Source organism: Mauremys reevesii, linkage group 21, assembly GCF_016161935.1.
Source record: "Mauremys reevesii isolate NIE-2019 linkage group 21, ASM1616193v1, whole genome shotgun sequence".
NCBI lineage: Eukaryota > Metazoa > Chordata > Testudines > Geoemydidae > Mauremys > Mauremys reevesii.
In genome coordinates, this window is record NC_052643.1 from 5,995,723 (window position 1) to 6,002,419 (window position 6,697).

Consider the following 6,697-nt stretch of genomic DNA (forward strand, 5'->3'; position numbering starts at 1 on the left):
TGAGGATCTGGGCTTAAATGACTTGCCTGAGGTCACATAGGAAACCTGATGCAGAGTAGGGAACTGAACCCACGTCTCCTGAGTCCTAGGCCATAGCAGGAACCACTGGGCCATCTCTCACTCTTGGACTGCCTAGCTGTCTCATCTGGCTACTCCTTCCAAATCACAACCCCATCTCTGTGCCACTGGCAGTGAGGTTGGCTGCTGTGGAAATTGTGATGCCTCTGCTAGGCAATCCTAGAGTGAAAAGAGGAGGAGAAGACAGCAGAGCTGACTCTGTGAAAGCCAAGATCCTCTTGTCCTGCAAATGTTCCCAAGAAGGGAGAGCAGGGGAATAGAACCGATGCAGGGAAATACAGCCCAGGCTGGCAGGCTTGTCTCTGCACTGAATGGTGTTCATGGGGCAGCGGCAGCAGGATTTTAACATTGTTTTTAAAATGTGGCTTTAATCAGCCTGAATTCATCTCTGCAGCAAACAGAACAAAACGCTGCACTCTCAGACTTCAGCCATTCTCAGCAACGGAGGGCCTGATTCAGCTCCCACTTGTCCCCCTGTACATCAACTGAAGTAAAACTGGTATATTGCTAGTGGGGGGAAGTGGGATGGCTGCTAATCTCAGCAAAATTGTGGCCATCAGCCAAAGACCCCCGGATCTGCTTTGTAGCAAGTGCTTTTTGCCGATGAGAGCTGCAGTGTCTCCTAAGCAATGAGGGCCAGATCCTCGGCTGCGTAACTGCATAGCTATATTGACACCAGTTTAGCGTCTGGTGCTGCCTGACACGTTCCTTGCTCTCAGCACAGACCATGGTTGGGGCTGAGGAAGTCCTGGGGTAAATCGACCTCCAGCAGCCATCCACCCCTAGTCTGCCCTGCCTAGGCATATCAGCCAGGGGGCTGTTGGCACAGAGGTGTATAGGAGGGTTTGTCTGGGTGACTCCCATGCGGAAATGAGGTCCCAAGATTGGTGGAGAGGAGAAGAAAAGCTCCCCAAGCCAGCTCCGCAGAGCGATTTGTCCTGGGTGCATCTCGGGGCTGGGAGTTTGCTTCTCCCAGGGGCGGCTCTGCCGTGCAGCAGTCTTTTGGTTGTAGCAAGGTCCCCCGGCGGTGCTGGTTCACGTGACCAGCAGAACCTTGGGCCAGTCTGTCCCAGCAGCTCGTTCCCAGCGAGCTCTAAAACCCACTGGGCTTTGGGGCGGCCCTGAGATGAGAGGGCTGCCTGAGGGTAGATGGCAGAGGGAGGTTAGAGGCCTCAGCAAGGTGGTTTCAAGCTACATGGAGCCTAAGGAATGGTAAGGAGGGTGGGGGGAAGCTTCCTGTGATACAGAGAGAGACATGCACTCCCCCTGCCCCACTGAGAGTTAAAGGGCCAGTGACCGTTATTCCACATCAACTGTATGCAGCCCGTAGAAGCTCTGGAGCAGTCTGAGATGGGGCTGGGCCCAAGCACTCTGGGGTAGGACTGGGCTGAGCTCTGGGACCCTGCTCCAGGAGCCATCAGACCAGCTCTTCGCCGTCTCTCCTTCCCAGCTGGGTTAGATGTTGTCTTTTGTACCAGGAAGGAACAGAGCCAACTAGAAGGGTGGTTCTTGGGCCGCTCCCTGTGCTGATCAGTCTGAGATCCTGTCACGGCCCCCTCCCCACCCAGCCCCTGACCCAACCCCCCCACCTTTCCTGCAGCAGCCTGGGGACTGCTAGGAGCCAAGATGGAAACGAACTCAGATTAGACCTCATTGCCTGCAGCTCCCGTCGCTCTGCTCTGTCCACCTGGTGGGGGCAGGGTTGTGTAACAAAACTGGGCAGCTCAAGCCCCTCTCTGCACCCTGCCTGGTTTCTTTCTGGACGTGTTCCTGCACGTCGTCCTGTGGTGCTCAGCAGGGAACTCGTGGTTATTGTGCTCCAGCATAGAGGTGAACAGACCGTCCGTGGGCGCAAGCGAGGCTAAGTGCTGGGTGCAGCCTTCTCTGCCGAGTGGTGGGACGTCTCCGGAGCCCTGGATCTCTCTTGCTCCGAAGAGAGCAGGGTGCAAAAGGGGGCAGGGTGTGGCTGGAGAAGGTGGTGTCTGACACATGGTCTCAGGCACGATCCTTACGCTAAAGAAGCCGCTTGCTCCGGGCTCCTTTCCTGCTGCTAGTCTGGGGTAGCCTGGTGACTGCCCAAGTATGCACCCATGAATGACAGGATGGGCTCCCTTCCTGCATGCCCTGCCCTGCTCAACGCCAGATGTTTGCCCACGCAACACCCTGCACTTGTATGGAGAAGGATCAAGGTCCCTGGCAGGGGTGGCATTTAGATTGTCCAGTCCCCATGAATTCCAACTGGGAGCCGGACATCCCAGTCTCTCTGCTGGCTACACAGCTACAGCGACACTGTAGAGAACCATTTATTCTCATGGGTCACCTCAAAAGCAGGTAGATGCAAACGCTGGAGCCGAATCCCTCTCTGCATTTCACCACAAGCCGCTGTGCACAGCCCAGGAATGGCCTCCCTGGCTAGGCTGAAGTCCCTCCGTCACTACCAGTCACCCCAGCACATTCACCTCCAGGGCTGTTGCTTTATTGTCACGTCTCTTCCCAGCAGGCCATGGAGACGGTCCTGCATTATTGATCCGTGATGGATGACCCCATCCTATTGCTCTTGCAGCTAATGGGCCTGGTGTCAGGATTCAAGTGCTTTCAGGATAACTACAGCCAATCACTGCTCCGGAATGGGCCAGATTTTAATTGAAATCTGGGTGCATTAGTGGGAGAGACCTCGGGATATAAAGCAAGGGCGTGGTGGGGGTTCCCAGCGGCTTCTCTCGAAACGGCCCTTTGGTCTCATTTACAGCCTGGTGTTGAATGATGGTGGCCAGATTTTCCAAAGGACTCAGCACCCAGCAGCTCCCAGGGGGCTCATTTTGGGGGTGATAATGCGGAATTCTCCTTGGCCTTTCATGACATCTGCATTGGGATTTCTTAAGGCATCCAGACTATGGGCCTGAGTCTGAGCCCACTTGCGCAGGTGTAACGCCATGGCTGTTAATGGGAACTCAGCACTTTGGAAAAATCAGGTCACTTATCTGGGAGCTTAACTATGGCCCTAGAAGGCTCACTTCAGGCTCCTACTTGTGAAAAATCTTGGCCTGACCTGGACGGTGCCCCGGTCTCCCCATTGGTGAACTGAGCCTGATGATATTGGCCCAGGAGGCTAAGGTGCTTTGGGATTCCTGGCGGAAAGGCACCATATACCTGCAAGGTGTGGTTACGTCATTGCCAGGGTAAATCTCTGCAGATTCAGGAACAACCTGATGTTCTGCATCTTCTGCTACTGGTGTTCGTAGTGTTTCCTAAACAGTCTTGGGAACGGTCTCGTATCCCCTGCTGCCTGGATCGCAGCCCCCCTGTGCTCTCTTCTTCTGCAGCAAGTGCACAGTGTGGAGAGGCAGTGTGGGTTTCCTCCTACAGTCAGAGCAGTGTCATGCTTAAGAAGAACATTGTCTCTGGGCCTAACAGCAGGTCCTCGTTGGGCCACGATTTTTTTTGAATGCTCTGCAAAACAGCATGCAGGGCTGACGTTCAGGGATCCGGGCTGAGCGATAGTGCTGGGGTGTGAGCTATTGAGAGAGCATTGGCCTGAGTTTTTGAAGAGGTGGCAAAGAGCATTGCTGAGAAAAGCCATTCATTTGAATCATTCCTTTTTGTTCATCTCCTGGTTTCCCATTAGTTCCGCCAGCAGCCCGTCATGAGCAGGGACCAGCCTCGTCCTGCAGCAATAATTCAGCCAGAGGCCACTTGAAGCCGTTTGGGGAAATCTGGAGGGTTTGCTTGTCTCTTTCTCCAGCTTCCGTCAACTGTTGGTGAGGGCTCCTCACCTCTTCCCCTCTGCCTTGAGGCAGAACCAGGGCTGGAGTCTCAGGAGCACAATAAACTCTGGCTGGCATTCACCCACCCATCCGGAAAAGGGAGACAAACATCTTACTCGGGAAATGATGTTAAATATTTAAAGCTTCGCTGATCCATCAGCATTGCAGGGAAAATAGGCCAAATTCTGCTCTCTACTCTACTGGTGCCAAACCAAAGTAACCCTGTTGAAGCCAAATGCATAACTCTAGTCCATGCCAGCGCAACAGTGCAGAGTCCGGCCCCATCTCTGCAAATGTGAATCCCAGAAAGACGTTCTTTTGTAGCATGAAACAGTCCAGTGGCTGGATAATTAAACAGCAGCAGCAAATTAACTATCTTAGAAGCACCCTGAGGTGACTTGTTCAAAACACAAAGCTGTGTAGTTTTTTTTCCCCTGCCACATTTATTGGAGCTGCTCTTGATTTTAGGTATTTAATAAGAGTTAAAGATTTGAAAGGGTTTTTTTTATAACTAAATAAAAAGAAGAAGCGCTGAAAAGGCTCTAGGGTTTAGGGAGGAGGACCAAATAGTCGTCTTATTCTTTATATTGCTGTAATGCCTAGGAGTCCCAGCCAGCGGCCAGGATCCCATGGTGCTAGGTGCTGTACAAACACAGAAAAAGTCCCTGCCCTATAGATCTTCCAATCCGAGTATAAGACAAAAACACCAGATGGATGGGGGCGGATATAAGGAAACAGTGAGATCAGTTGGTCTCCATGTTCTCTGAAGACAGGACAAGAAGCAATTGGCTTAGTCTACAGAGAGGGTTGGATATTCGGAACCACTTGCTGATTCTAAGTATAGTGAAGTTATCTAGGGAGGCTGTGGAATCCCCACCATTGGAGGGTTTTAAGGACAGGTTGGACATACCCTGTCAGGGATGATCTAGGTGTACTTTGTCCTGCCTTAGCATGGGGGCAGGGGAGTCTGGACTAGATCAGTGGTTCTCAACCTTTCCAGATGACTGTCCCGCTTCCAGGAGTCTGATTTGTCTTGCGAACCCCCCGCCCGCCCAGGTCACCTCACTTAAAAACGACTTGTGTACAAAATCAGACATCAAAATACAAAAGCCACATGATTATTGAGCTGACTTTCTCATTTTTACCATACACTTATAAAACAAATGGCTTGGAATACAAATATTGTACTTACGTGTCCGTGTGACACGTGAGCCTGGTTTTCACTTGTGAGCCTGGTGTGAAGCAGGCAGCGAGGCTGAAGCATGTAACTTAGCTTTGCGGGGCCCCCTGTGGGGTGCAACCCCGGGCAATTGCCCTGCTTGCCACCCCCTAATGCCAGCCCTGCACGTGTGACCCCCACCCCAAAACCTGTCCTGTAACCCACCTGGGGCTGCAATCATGCTGAGAAACACTGATCTAGATGAGCTGATGTGCCCCCTGGAAGACCTCTGAGTACCCTCTGGGCTACCCCTACCCCTGATTGAGAACCATCGGACTAGGTGACCTCTTGAGCTGCCCTACAGTTCTATGACTTGTGAATACTGGTCAGCGGGCTGGGCTGTGGTCTCAGTACACCAGCAGCCTGTTTCAGGGTTTAGTAGGCATGACAGTCACTGCACCCACAACGGGTCCTGTTGATGTCCCTGGGACTCTCCGAGCATGCAGCAGAGACCTTGGCTGGGCACTAGCCATTGTAGGTTTGGGGCTGGATTAACACCCAGGTGCACCAGGTGAGTGTGGTACCGGGCAGGAGGCGGGGGAGTGGGGAACAGGAGCTGGAGACGTGGCTGACACACGCGGTTGGTAGCAGGGTGTGTCGAGGCAAAGGGAAAAGAGATTCAGGTGACTCTGCCAGGCCACCTCGTCGTCTTTTGGAGACTAATGTCTGTGTTGCACCCACCTGTAAATCCAGGCGCCCGTTGTCACCCAGTGGGTGTCAACTGGCTTCAGTGGAGCGATACCTGAGTTACGCCAGCAGAGGCCTTGGCCCGTGCCTAAGTCCAATAGCAGAGGACGTCGAGGGGGAGGAAAATGAGCAAGAAGTGGTTAAAAAACAGAACAAAGCGAACGTCTCCAAACGACCCCCAAAGAGTTTTCCTCTCCCGTGTTGCCTTGGGTGGTAAGTGAGACCAGTTGGCCTCCTTGCCCGTGTCCCTTCCCATGCAGACAGGTCACCCAGCGCGGTGTCCAGTTTTCAAGTGAGCAACGCAACCAGGCTTCTTCCATTTCCCTTGGGTTGCTGGTCCGACCGGACCTCCTGCCTGTGACGGTTTTCCCGCTCGCTGACATTGCTCGTGCTCCGATGCCATGGTGAGGGTCACAGTACCTGGGCCTGAGCCACCAATGATGCTCATTGATTGCAGTGGGGTTTGGATCGTGCCTTTAACGCCTAGGCAGGAAGGGGGATCCCAGAAAGTCCCCCTGCGGGAACAGCCTGAGCCCCTTGCTGGCTGTTTTGCTGAGATCATCGTGTGTTTTTGTGTTGCCGGATTAAACCATCCGTCGGGCTCAGTGACTGGGATTAAATCAGTGCAGCCCTGCATGGCTGCTTTTAGCCTCAAACCTGTTGACGGGCTCCCTGATGTTAACTTTACCCTCTTGTGCTAGATCTTCCTCTTTAACCCAAGCCGCTCGGTGGAGGGGGAGGGCTGGTGGAGTGTGGGGGGAGACAGTGTTTGCTGTCGCTTTAAGGGCAGAAAAGAAAGCTCTCCACTTGCTACTCTATAGGATTTAGACTAGATCCCTGTTTCCTTTAGCAAGAGTACGGGGAAGGAGGATGCTAAGGGGGCAGGAGGATGCTCACGCACACACACACCTCTGGCCAAGGGGGCGACACCTCTGTGCTGCCTTCACAC